Source organism: Cryptomeria japonica, chromosome 1, assembly GCF_030272615.1.
Source record: "Cryptomeria japonica chromosome 1, Sugi_1.0, whole genome shotgun sequence".
In the NCBI taxonomy this organism is placed as follows: domain Eukaryota; kingdom Viridiplantae; phylum Streptophyta; class Pinopsida; order Cupressales; family Cupressaceae; genus Cryptomeria; species Cryptomeria japonica.
In genome coordinates, this window is record NC_081405.1 from 277397687 (window position 1) to 277411807 (window position 14121).

A 14121-nucleotide genomic window follows, 5' to 3' on the forward strand; every position below is an offset into this window, starting at 1 on the left:
CACTTCTCAAGGTTGATTTTCAGTTTCTCTTCATGGAGTTTCTTGAGGACCATGTCTAGGTGTTTGAGGTGCTCCTCCTTGCTGCTACTAAACACCAAAATATCATCCATATATACTACAACAACCTTGTTAATGAAAGGTGCTAGGACTTCATTCATCAAGTGCATAAAAGTGCTAGGAGCATTAGACAAACCAAAAGGAATTACAACCCACTCAAACAAACCTTCATTGGTCTTGAAAGCTATTTTCCATTCATCTCCCTGTCTGATCCTTATCTAATGGTATCCGCTCTTGAGGTCAATTTTTGAGTAGTACTTAGCCCCTCCTAAACAATCCATGAGATCTTCCAATCTAGGCATAGGAAATTGGTATCTAATGGTTATCTTATTGATTGCTCTAGAGTCAATGCATAATCTCCAAGTTCCTTCTTTCTTAGGTGTAAGGACTACTGGTACAACACAGGGACTAACACTTTTCCTTATGAAACCCTTCTCCAACAATTCTTGAATCTACCTTGCTATTTCTGCATTTTGTTCAAGGGTGAGTTTATAAGTAGCCTTATTGGGCAAGGTGGCTCCTAGAATCAGATCTATACAATGACTTATCATCCTTTCAGGGGGCAAGGTATCATTGGTACCATCTACAACAATTCCTTTATACTGATCCAATAAATCAGCAACCTCCTTGGGGCCTACATTCTTCAACAAGTTCTGATTTTTCTCTTTCTTAGGTATGTTGTCCTTAGGCTTCACCACAATAGAAAAACAAGGTGTCTTCTCTTCCCTTAAGCCTTTCATGAACTCCTTCTCTCCAACTGGCATCACACTACTAGTTGAGGTCTTCTCCTTAGCATCATCCGATAAGGAAGTCATTGTGAAATTTTCACCATTCCTCTTAATGTGATACACATTCCTCTTGCCATCATGTTGAGCACTAGTGTCATATTGCCAAGGTCTCCCTAGAAGAAGATGGAAAGCATCCATAGTCACCACTTCACACAAAACTTTGTCTTCATAGTCACCAATTGAAAAACTGACCCAACATTGTTCATCAGCTAGTGTTTGCTGCTCCTTATTCAACCATGATACTTTATAGGGGTTAGGATCAGGTATTTTCTTTAATCCTAACTTCTCAATCATCTCAGTAGAAGCCAAGTTCTCAGTAGAACCAGAATCAACTATTACCTTACATACTTTACCATTCACCAAACATTTGGTTCGGAACAAAGACTTTCTTTGTGGAGGCTCCTTATTGATTGGTGTCAAAAGTGTTCTATTGAACATAATACATTCTCCACTTACTGGATCAGCAAGTCTTGATGAGGTGGTGTGATATGAGGTGGTACTTTGATGGTCATCATCTTGGGATAGTTGCACTCTCCTGTTTCCTTGCTGGCCTGAATTGCTGCTTGCTTTCTCAGGACATCTAAAAGATTGGTGGCCTACTTGGTTACATGAGAAACATCTCCCAGTGAATACATTAGGGCCTCTACCTCCAAATATTCCCCTTACATTGCCTCTTCCACCTCTAGGATTGCCTCTATGACTTGAATCTTTCTCAGCATCTTGTTGGCTGCCCTCACCTTGTGGTCTTGATGATGAACTTCTGCCCTGAAATCTGCCCCTTCCTCTAAAGTTCTAATTACCTCTGCCACCCCTATTGCTTTGCTCACCTCTCTTTCTTTGTTTTTCTTCTATTTTCAAAGCCATTTGATGACACTTATGGACTGATTCAGGATTAAACAAACTTGATTCATCTTGAATACTATATTTCAATCCATTCAAGTACCTAGCCAACTTCTGATTTTCAATTTTAGATATTTTAGTTTTCAAGGTAAGTTTGTGAAATTCCTCTGTATAGGTACTTACATCCATATCTTTTTGTTTCAGGTTATGTAGCTTCTTGTGGAGGGCAACTTCATAGTCTTCTGGTACAAATTTCTTCTTTATCTCAGCCAACATCCTCTTCCTTGTGGTGATAGGTGCCTTGTTGTTCTCAACCCTCTCATTCTGTAGGAAGTTCCACCAACTCAATGTTGGACCCTTCATCTTTGATTTGGCTATCTTCACCTTTGAACTCTCAAGTGTATCATCACATTCAAAGTAGTTTTCAAGGGCTTCCACCCAATCCATGCATCCTTCCACATTCATCTTTCCATGAACATTGGAACATCTGGTTTGCTGTCCTTTCTTCCTACTCTTTCAAGAGCCTCCAAGAAATGTCTTTGATCTACTGGTATGTTCAACCTCTCTAACTGAGACATAGGTATCTCTTCCTCTTCTTCCTCACACTCCTCTTCCTCCCTTCTTCCTTCTTGTCTCTGCTTGAGTCTCTCCAACTCCATCTCCATCTTCTTGCTCTATGCAAGGTGCTCCTTGAGCATTTTGGCTAACTCCTTATTGGTAATGTTTTGAGGGAATTCATCCCCATCATTGCCTTCATTTTCTAACATCTTTCCACCACCAGGGATCTTAGTAGTGCTCTGATACCACTTGATGCGAAGAGCACAACAGGAAGTGTCACAATGGGCTCACAGTCTACTAGACTCAAAAGATGACTCTACCAACCTAGTCAACCTTACCCACTCTTGATAAGGGTGTGAAGGACCACCCTCACATAACCTTAAGACCTATACAAGGCCACACCCAATCCCTTATGGGTTACTCAACTTAGACACAAAAGTTGCTTCAGAGACTCAATCCCCTAATAAGACTCAAATAGGGAAAATGACACAAATTTGTCCTCTGATCCAAAACAGTAGTAGGGACACCCTTAAGGACCCTAAACAACCAATAATCACCCATTGGTTTGATTCCCCAAACCTCACAACACCAAATCCACTTATTAGACCTACTAGGCTATTAGGTATCACAACTAGAAATCGGGTAACAAAGGACCAATTTCTCAAACAACCTGATATTGTTTTGAAGGTTTTAGAACCTCTTCAAGGTTACCACACAACTCCCAAGAGGGAAGAGCCTCAACCCACTCCTGCACCACCAAACCCTACAAGGCTCACAGGCCTAATTGGACAAGTTAGGCGTGGAACACAAGCACAAGTTTGATGATGGGTTCATGAGACCGAGGTAGTGGTTTGGGAAGGTGTATCCACCTGTTTGAGACACCACTCAATGGTTTTCACCAACTTCCTTGCTATTGTCCTTGACTGCTACCTCCATTCACTAATCTGCATGTTGAATACATGAGGATATTCAACCTAACACCTGATCATACCCTTGAGAACATCCATGCCAGACCCTGAGCAATTGGGATCATAAAATACATATGGATACCTTGCAAATCCCAAAGGGGTATGAGTTAGTACCTCTGGGAATGCAAGATAATTCCCATTAGGTGTCAAAACCCTTAAAACCCTAGGTTCTAAGACAATTTTTAGAAGAATTGCTATAAAATGCACCAAATAGATCCAAATGAAGTCACTCCAATTCCAAATGAAATGTATTTCACATGTCTAAAACATCATGTGCTTGGTGCAGGTCTGTCAGGTCCGTACCACGTCCGTACAGGCAGTAAATGCTCAGAAAACTGGTTTTTGTTCAGAAATTTTAAGTATATTCTCCTTACAAATTTTCCCAACCTCTTGGGCATTGATGTGAGAGCCCAAATAGGCATCCCCCATCAGTTTAAACTAACTTGAGGGGGTTGGGATAGCTAGAACCACCATTAAACAAATTTTCAAAAAAGCTGTCAAAGTTGCAAAATGTTGTCATAGCAACTTTTTGCAACTTTTGCATTTTTCCATTTTTTGACAACTTAGGACTTAGAACTCCTAAAACAAGTTGAAATATGAATGAAATGACCCCTAAACACTTCATCCATATCACCTAATGCCACAATATGAAAATCAAGAAAAATTCCCTTAAAGGCCTAGAAAGGATCCTAGTGGACTAAGGTCAACTCTAGGTTTATAGAATGACCATAGAGCCCCCTTGACCACAGAAAGAGGATCAAAACACACCTATGGATGAAGGACTATCATCCTTATTACATCATGCAAACTGAGAGAACTTAAATGGAAAAATGATGCCTAGGTCCCCTGCACCAATATTGCCATCAATGCTAAAGGGGGAGATTGTTGGCATGTGCAGAGTATGATGACATGATGATATTGTATGTTGTCATTGATGTCAATATGCTGAAGAGTGAACCAGTATATATAAGCAAGCAACTTGAAAGAGAACCGATATGATGTTGTGAACCAGTATATGTGAAAAAGTGAAGCGGTATGTTTGTCCAAGTGAACCGGTATGTTGGTATGTGAACCGGTATATGGAATGTTTTGTATCAAGGTTTCATATGGTATGGCTACCGGTTGGTAGTCTTAGCTTCTGAGTTTCCAGTTTCAGTGTTCTATGCCTGTGTGATTCAACCGATGACATCATGTGATGAGTTAGCATTGTAATGAAGAACAGATTGTGTTGCCACATCAGCCTTGTGTGCATGAAGGACCTTGCATTAAGGAGATTGATCCTATCTACCTCGGGAATGTGTGAAGTCTTTGTAAACAGTGGAGAATGTGTGATGGGTTATCAGCCTCCTAGAAGTGGCGAAGAACAAATGATGGAGAATGTCTTGAGATCTGTTCAAGACTATTGTAATCAATGCAATATGTTCAATGGTTAGGATCGAACTGACTGAATTGCTTAACCTAAACATTTAGGGTTTAGGGTTTATGCTTCCGACCTATCTATTTCCTATAAGGCCGATGTTGTTTTTCATGTTGAGGTTGTTGGCAAATGTTGTAAGTGTATCTAAGTGTAGAGATACGTGATTCTTGCCAGACTAGATAAGAGAATAGATACCTGCATAGTGTGATTGTAGAAGGAAGGAACTAAAGTAGATTTGCATTGGCATTGAAGTGTTGTTACTAGATCATTGTAATACCTATTGACCTCTAACCACTTCAACAGTTGGAAAATCCCTTAACAAGGCAGCTTTAACCAGCTTGTTGTAAATCCTTTCACAAGGTGACTCAAAATCATCGAGTTCTTAAAATCCTCTAACAAGGAAACCTTTAACAGGGTTAACCCTTAACCAGGTATTTTAGCCATCCCTTAACCAGGTGATCCCTAGCAGGATCGGTTCCTAACAAAACCTATTGTAAAGTCTTTAACCGGACTAGGCTCCTAATAGAGTGGACTTCAAAAGGGTTCAAAGAATAGCTTGTGGGTATTCATCCCCACCATGGTTTTTCCCAGTTGGGTTTCCACATGAAAATATGTGTGTTATGTGTGATGCTTTGTTATTTTCTATCAAGTGGTATAGCATGTTGAACCAGTAAGTCTTTACATTTCTGTTGATGTATTACTAGTGTATGCATATGGGTGAAATAGAAATAAGATGTTAGATTGTGTGGAAAGCTAAGAGTTACCAGTTTATGTTTGTCACATTCTTGCTATGTTTAACCGGTAGTAATCTGGTTTGGACCGGTGTTATTGCTTGCCAGTCAAGTGAATGGTTTTCAGTCAAACCGATTCAAGGAAAAGTGTTTTTATTAGTACTAATTCACCCCCCCTCTCAGTGCCGGTTTGGTACTAACTGTTCATCATTGATTCATCATGCTTCTCAAGGTCTTTCATGTTAAGTAATGACAAGAGGACATCATCATTAACATATATATCCAAGGTGGGTTGTCCTCATTGGCCCCAGTCAATAAGTCAGGGTACACAAGTTTAAGTTAGGATGGATTGGGAGGGGTGATGGTGGTGATAATGTTTATATGGACATCATGAAATATATCATCGAGGTATTTGAAAGGCATTTCATGGAATTCATCTTCATAAAAATCTTTGAGTTCAATAGGAGGATTTGGATGGGCATCAACGATAGTGATCTTGAGTGTAGGAGAGAAATCCAAGCCTCTATTGTACTTATAAGAGATCAGAAAGATGGGTGCTTTTCTACCTTATTATTTTGGTCCAAGACCATGTTCTTTGTAACCCATCTTATCTACCATGGAGGATGCTTTTGGACACATTTGCTTGGAGATGTCTGTCGAATCTTCATCTTCCTTGGAATACAACCAAGAGGTAACATTAGTTTCCAAGTTTTCTTCATCAAGTGGGCCCCACTACTAAAAGGCGGTTTCTTTGCAGTTTATAGTGGGTTTGTTTAGCTTCTTGATTTCCTTTGGATTTCCATATGTCTTGGGAGAAGGTGGGAGTTACCCACATAGAGGGTATTTTGAAGAGTATATTCTCCACAACCATTATCAATTATCTTGACCTTGGATTGAGATGAAGTGGAGGTGACATTTGAGGGATTAGATGGGGGTGGTGGAGTGGGTGAATTGAGGGTACAATGATAGGGATGCTTCTCTTCTATAAGTTTTCAATATTGGAAGGGTTGTGAGTCAGCGTGGATGGGGACCTCTCTGCTATTGAATGGGAATTTAAAGAATTGGTGATAAATGGATGGGATGACTTGAATGGAATGAATCCACGTATGACCAAGGAGAATGTTATGTGGGTGACCAAGGACCAAAATCTAGCATGTTGTTTCCACAATAGCAGGGCCTACTTGAAGAGGCAATGTGATTGTACCTTTTGAAACCCTTTCTATAGCATCATAGGCTTTAATTGTGATGTTTCCAAATGGGTCAACCAACTCCTCAAAGATTCCCAATTGTTTGATTAATTTATATGTACATAGATTTAAACTAGATCCATTGTGTATAAGGACTCTCTTAACTCTATGTTTTTGCACAATAGGTTAAATGTGAAGGGGCTTATTATGAGATGGGTTGTCAACAGGTGCATCTTTTGATGTGAATACAAGGTGGTGGTGCACAGTGAGGTTTCCTATGAGGGATTGGAATTGAACTATATTGATATTATCTAGAACGTGAGATTCTAGGAGGGTTCAAGGATCTCTTTGTGGATGATGAATGCCTTGAGGAGCTCCAGTATGGATATTTGTGTAGGAGTTTTCCTGAAATAATCAAGGACATCATATCGGTAGGTGGATGACATGGGATGTTGTGGGGGAGGGGGAGGAGCTCCTTGGGTAGTTACTCTTCTTCTATGGGTGGTCACATTGCAATCATTTTAGGGTGTGGGACATTGAATGAATATTTTGGCTTGAGATGTCTAACTGGATGATTGTAGGGGAGGGACACATTGGATGGTAACCCTGGGTCTATGAGGGGTAGGAGGGGGATTGACTCCTTGTATCATGGTGGTATTAACATGGGTATTGACAGGTTCCATGCGACCTACCAAGGAGTCAAAGCTAGAGACATAATTAGTGTAGTCATAATTGATAGTGTGAGATGATGAGGCCTTGCCCTTACCATGTTTAGGGAATGGGTCTTGGTACATATTGAGTTTATCATTGGAGTTTCTTGGTTTAGCACCTGCCACTTCAATATCTCCCTTATCAATTAAGTCCTGAATATAGTTCTTGAGTTTCATACACTTTCGTGTATCATGACAATTGACGCAGTGATAATCACAATATTCATTTTCATTGTTTCATCAGTGCTTAGGTTGATTAGGATCAAAAGGGCATGTAATTGAGAAGACAACAATGCCAGTCTTGACAAGCTTCTAGAAGATGACCTCAATGGGCTCACCTAGTGAAGTGTACTGATATTGAGATTGGTTATTAGAATAGGGAGGTCAACCTTGTATGGAAGGATTACTGTGGGGTTGCGATTGATTGTGAGGATTGGATTTATTGTTGAAGAACTTATTGGTGGTGATGGGTTTGGATGGGGCAATGATAGTTTGGACACACTTGGTGTCAATGATGCCATCATTGGCCACATTCTTGTTAGACAAAAAATTTGGCTTGTCATTGTAAGATGAACCTTGATTAGTTTGCTGATAGTGTTTTAGTGTTCCTTCTTCCAAGAGAACATGTTCCAAGGCTAGAACCTTTTTAGATATCTCAACAAAGGTACTCAAGCATTGACAAGTCAGGTGTTTAGATAATTCAGGTACCACGTTACACTGGAATAGATCAACTTGATGAGGTTATGGTATGTTCCATGAGAATTTCTTGATGAGATGTTGCCATCTTTGGAAGAAGATGGTGAAAGTTTCTCCAAGCCTTTTCTTTGTATTGCATAGGTCTATCATAGAAGCATCATTTTCAATATTATAGGTGTAGTGAGACACAAATTTTTCTACCAAGTCTAGGAATGATGTTATGGAGCCATAAGGTATGGCAAAAAACCAAGCAAGGGAATCTGTGCCAAGACTTTTTGGAAAAATCCTTCTAAGGTATATGCCACTATAGGAGACTTCTTGACACAAAATGTGAAATTAATGGATGTGGTCTATAGGATCACCCTTGCCTCTATATTTTTTAAATTTAGGAATTTCAAACCAAGGTGGGTAGGGTGCGATACAAATGGATAGGTCATAGGGACAAGGACATATTTCCTCAAAGGTGTAAGGTCTCTTGTTTGTCCCACTCTTAAAATTTTTGATAAGGTCTTTCATGTCTTAAAATTCCTTTATAAGGTCAGATTGTTGATTTGGGACATTAGGGACATAGTGACTTGCGTTAAATCCCAGGATTTGATGAGACAAGGATGGAATACCACCACCATGAATGTATTGATATGGGGAAGCAGAAGGTTGTGAGGAGATGGTAGGTTGTGATTTAACGAAAGGTTGCGATGTGACTTGAGGGTGTAACTCACAGATAGTGCTAAAGGGATGCAAACTTGTGTTTATGTAATTGAGATAATTCTAGAGAGGGGTGGTTGACCTAGGAAGTTGGGACATGGTTGGATTGGATGCACTTTGAGGTATGGAGATAGGAGCTATGAAATTCAGAGGTGTGAAAGTTGGAGGGGTGGAAACTATTGGTGCGAATTTCCTAGGTGGTAGATTGAGGATGGTGTCAATGTCAATTTGGTCCATGAGGTCACCTTGTGGAGGCCTATCAAGGATAGACTAGTCATGCCCCTTGAGTGATGAGATGAGGTACAAGCCCATTAGCATTATGTTTGAAAAATTTCTCCATCATGTCTTGATTGTAAGGATCATCGAGAAAGGATTAGACACGTGGAGAAAGGTCAGGTTGATCAACAAGTTGTTCCTCTTGATGTGGCAGATTTTAATTATAGAGGATACTAGTATTGGGCATTCCATAGTCTTCGACTGCCATTTTCGCCTTTTGAGCATGAGTTAAGACCATGCATGAATAACCTTAGGGATGATTTAGAAGAAAGTTTGATGATAGGACTTAGCAAATTTTGATTGGATGGAGATGGATTTTTATGGTCCTTGTATTGAGACGAGATTGGTTTGATTGGGATTATACCTTAGTCCTTGGATTAGGATTTGGGGTGAGAGATTGATGATGTTAACCATAAGATAGGTGACAACCAAGCTAGGTAAAATTTAGACCTTATGATAGTGATCAAGTCCTCTCCTAATTAGGGTAGACTAATATCCCTAAGAAAATGAGACAAAAGATAAGGGTTTAGATCAACCCACAAGGATTAGACAAAGGTACTTGGGGGAGATTATTTCCCAAGCCAAAAAGCTAATTGATTGATTGATTAAGGATAAGGGTCTAAATAAAACTTTAACAAGGAATTAACCTTAGGATGAGATTGATTGATTAGATTTTGGATGATTGATTGATTTGATCTTTGGATGATAGGATTTTGATTAATTGTATTTGAAGTTGGACTGCTTGATTGGTGAGTGCTAAGTCCATGAAAATGAAATGATGAAAAAGATCAAGAGGGATGATAATGATTATGGAAGAAAGAGGAAAAGGTTATTCTAGATAGAAAGATGATTCAATATGTGATTGGTTGGGAAAGCAAATAAGACAAGTTGATACAACCACCCCTATTGATTGATTGTTAGAGGCCTGACATTTTTTGGAAAGCATGATCCCTTAGAGACTCGTCATCAAACTCGTTGTTGTGACCGCAAAGGTAATCAAAAAAGTGATGTGAGAAGGTCCTTTGTTTCAACAAGAGTTTACGATTGATATATAGGAACTTGTTGTACTTGAGGGTTTTCTTCAAACTAGACTTCTTCTTCTTGACTTGATGATGACTTTGACCTTTTAGGATGTTTGTTTGACGTGGGCATGAAGGGAAACAAGATTTTGATGGTAAATTGGTCAAAGTGGGAAGGTGTTTGAAAGAAAGGAAAGTGTTTGTGAAATGGGTGATTATCAACCACTCTTGGAAAGAACACATCAAGCAAACTATACACATTGGCCAAGTGCAAAACTTGATGACAAGCATGAAAGTGATGGGGCCTAGATTAGCCCAAACATATTTTATTGGGTTTGACAAAATGAAGACACACTTTAAGACATACAACCTAAGGCCGGAAAGTGGAAACCATTCAATAGGCCTCTCGCACAAGAGATACCTCAAACAAGTGGACAAATAGAGATTATGGTAGCATTGGCTCCCCCTTACAGTGTACTCACTTCTCAGGCATACCAAATTCTCTTACCCCAAAGCTTTGAGGATATATTATATGGGGAATTCCTATCTCATCTTGAGTGGGTACATGAGAGGTAACTTTGAGGTATGATCCACATCCCTTGTACTATGAATGTAGGATTTTGGGCTACTATAACAAGGTTCTTAGTGTAATTTCAGAGGGATCATTGATCCAATGATGAATTCTTGAAGCAAGCCACTTAAGGCTCTAACTAAGCTTATTGGTGTAGGGAAGGCCCCCACATACATCGATTTCACTTAGCACTTCATCCACCTAACCAACTTATTTATATAACAACTTGGAAATACCCATGTGAGATTGCACTAGGAGAGTCCATATCCCCAACATATCCCAATTCAAAGTACCCTTGTGGGGTGATGAAATCCCCAATGAAGAATACCCCTCACTACAAAATAAAAGATGGGTGTTGTTGGTCACTTTTTCTCTTACACATAAGATCCACGAAGGCAAAGGGAGAGGATACTCAAGCGCAACAATGGGTCCACCCAACAAATGTGAAAGCATACAAAACATGAAAAACACTTGTTTATTTTAATCCCACATGCAAGGTTATCTAATGTATAATGCAAGAAAACAAACTAAACTAGTGGGAAAAAGTATTATTTGATTGGCAGGGCTGCAAAAAACCAGTTAGTAGTATGAAATTTAGACTTGGACAAACATGAAAAACTTGCAAAAGCTGAAATTGAGATCAGTAGCCAAAATTTTGTAAGGCCTCAGCGTAGACGGTGAAGCATAGTTGCAGATGCTGAAAGATTTCTACCTACACAATAGAAAAGAGAATGTGTGGGAAAAAATAATTAAAAATTTCAATCTAATTTATTAAAATTACAATAACGCAGATGTCATTCTAACGTGTAGACATTAAGCATCTGCACAGACGTCAAAAGCCTAAAAAAATACAAAGTTAGATGAAAATCTTTTGAAATTTGAAAATTTTGAATTTTAAATTTAGGCGAACTTTTTTTTTAACTAGCCTGAAAAATGAACTAATTTGCAAAACAAAAATGAAAGGAGCTAATCTAGATTTTTTTTTATTCTTTTTTATTACTTTTATACTATTTTTGTTCTTTTTAAATTATTAAATTGTAAGAATTCAAGCTCTAACTAAGTGTCAAAATACACTATGTGCAGATGCTAAAGCATTGCAGAGACATTGAAGTGCAAACTTGCAGAAAAGGTGGGTTAATAAATTAAAAAAATGTATGCATATGTTGATGCAAAATGCAGATGTTGATGCATCAAAATGCAGACGTCAATTTGCAGACGCAATGCTAAACTGGAACCTGCAACCTAAAAACTCACAAAAAAACAAATTTTAAGGTTAGTAACTAGGGATGTGGGTCCCACTGAGCATGCCAAAATGAAGAAGGTGAAAATCACAAGGAGATGCAATGGTTGATTAATCAAATAAAGCATTCAACACACTAAAATTCAAACCATTATACCTTAAAATTTTACCTTCTCCTTCGGATTGATCTTTGGATGAAGTGAAGAAGCGCCCTATCTCCACTTGGTTTGATGAGCTCCAAGATGGTATTGTGGATTTATCTTCACACACAAAAACTATGATTAAAGGATGGATTGCCAAATGGATGAGGGATAGCAAGAGGATAATGGATATGAGTGGATATCTAAATTTTCCTATAGTATGGATGCACAAGGAGGATTTCAAAAGCTATGTTAGTAGCATGAGATTGTATAAAAAAGAGATATGGAATGAAGGGGAGGAGACCCCAATTTATAGATTGTAAGGAGGAGGAATGGAGGTTGAGATTGAAAATGAATCAAGGGTTGAGATTGAAGGAGATAGATGAGGTAGATTGAGAGGAAATGGTGTGGAGACCAAGTAATTTTCCATAAAGGAATTTCTTGTCTCCACACTCCACAATGTACATGGAGAAGATACCCTCATGTACATTGGGAAGACAAAAAGGAATTAAAAATTCCTTGGGGGAGGACAAGGGAATTAAAAAAATCCCAAATAATGAGGTGCATGGGAAAATGAAAAGGGAAAAGGAATTAAAAATTCCTTGGTTAGATGAGAGTGCATTGGGAAGAGAAGAAATTTGAAATCCTTGAAATGACCAAAGTTGGTACATTTAAGGTTGGGGGTTGAGAGTGGGACAAGCCATTAATGGCAATTGGTTGACTTGTGGCTAATCATGAGGATTACATACTAGAAAATGATTAGGAGTGATTAAGTGGGATAATGAGAGATTAAAAGACAAGTGAGAAAGTTAGGAGGATTTGACGAGAGGAGAGAGAATGAGTGGAGGAATTAAAAATTAGGAAATAATGTTAATGATGCTTCTAGAAGAATTAATTAGCTTAAGTGAAGATTATAGGAGAGTGATTTGTAGGAATCATATGATTTAGTTAACTAATTAACTAAAGGGAATTTAGAAGAATTAATTAATTTGGGGAACTTTAGAAGAATAGGGAATAATTTATTTATTTAATAAATTAATTATTGGACTATAGTGACAAGATTAATTAAATTAAATCTAATTATTTATGGGAAAAATAAAGGGTAGCATAATTAAATCAATTAATTATGTAGTAAGGTTAAATTAATTATATTAATTAATTTAAATGTCTACAAAGAGTATATACCCACATGTCATCTGGAAGACCGTAGTGCGCTCCTTAGTGGAGAAACTACTAATGTCATTATGAGTGATAAAACTCCTAACAAGGTCATCAAGGTCGGGAAGTATTTATTTTCCGAAGAGTTTAAGGAACATTCTGATCTTCTACATCAATTTCCTAACATCTTTGCTTGGTCTTATGAAGAAATGGCAGGCATTGACAAGTCAATTGTGCTACATAATATTGTACTCAGTCCCGATGCTAAACCCGTGAAGCAGAAGATTTAGAAAATGAACCCTAAGATGACTTTATTAGTCAAGATAGAGATATAAAAGATCTTAAAGCCTGGTTTTATCCATCCTATTGACTATTCACCTTCGATCTTGAACATTGTCCTAGTTAGAAAACCTAATGGTCGAATCTACATTTGCATTGACTTTCAAGATTTGAATAAATCTTCTCTCAAAGATGATTTTCCACTCTCAAACAATGACATGATTGTGGATTCAACTACAGGTTATACTTTTCTCTCCTTCATGGATGGTTTCTCGGAGTACAATTAGATTCGCATTAATCTGGAAGATCAGTATAAAATTGCCTTCACGACTCCTTCAGGAACCTTTTTCTATATTGTCATGTCGTTTGGGTTGAAGAATGCAAGGTCTCTGAACTCAAGCTTCTCCATGGCCTTTTTAGACATGGGGGTTGAATATTATTGGCAATACATATCCCCTTTCCTCTAAGGGTCATACCTTTATCATCAATGCTACCGATTATTTCACAAAGTGAGTCAAGGCTAACCACTGAGATCCACCAATGGTGATATGATTTGTGGCTTCATTATGGATAACATCATTTCTCATTTCAGCTTACGTGCTACCCTTGTTTTTGATAATGGTACATGATTTAAGAACAATGAGATTAACTAGTTTCTTGACAAATTTCATATTCAACATCACTTTTCTATACATTATTACCCTCAATCTAACGATCAAGTGGAAGCATCTAACAAGACCTTTGAACAGATCCTACATAATACCATTACTAAAAATGGAAA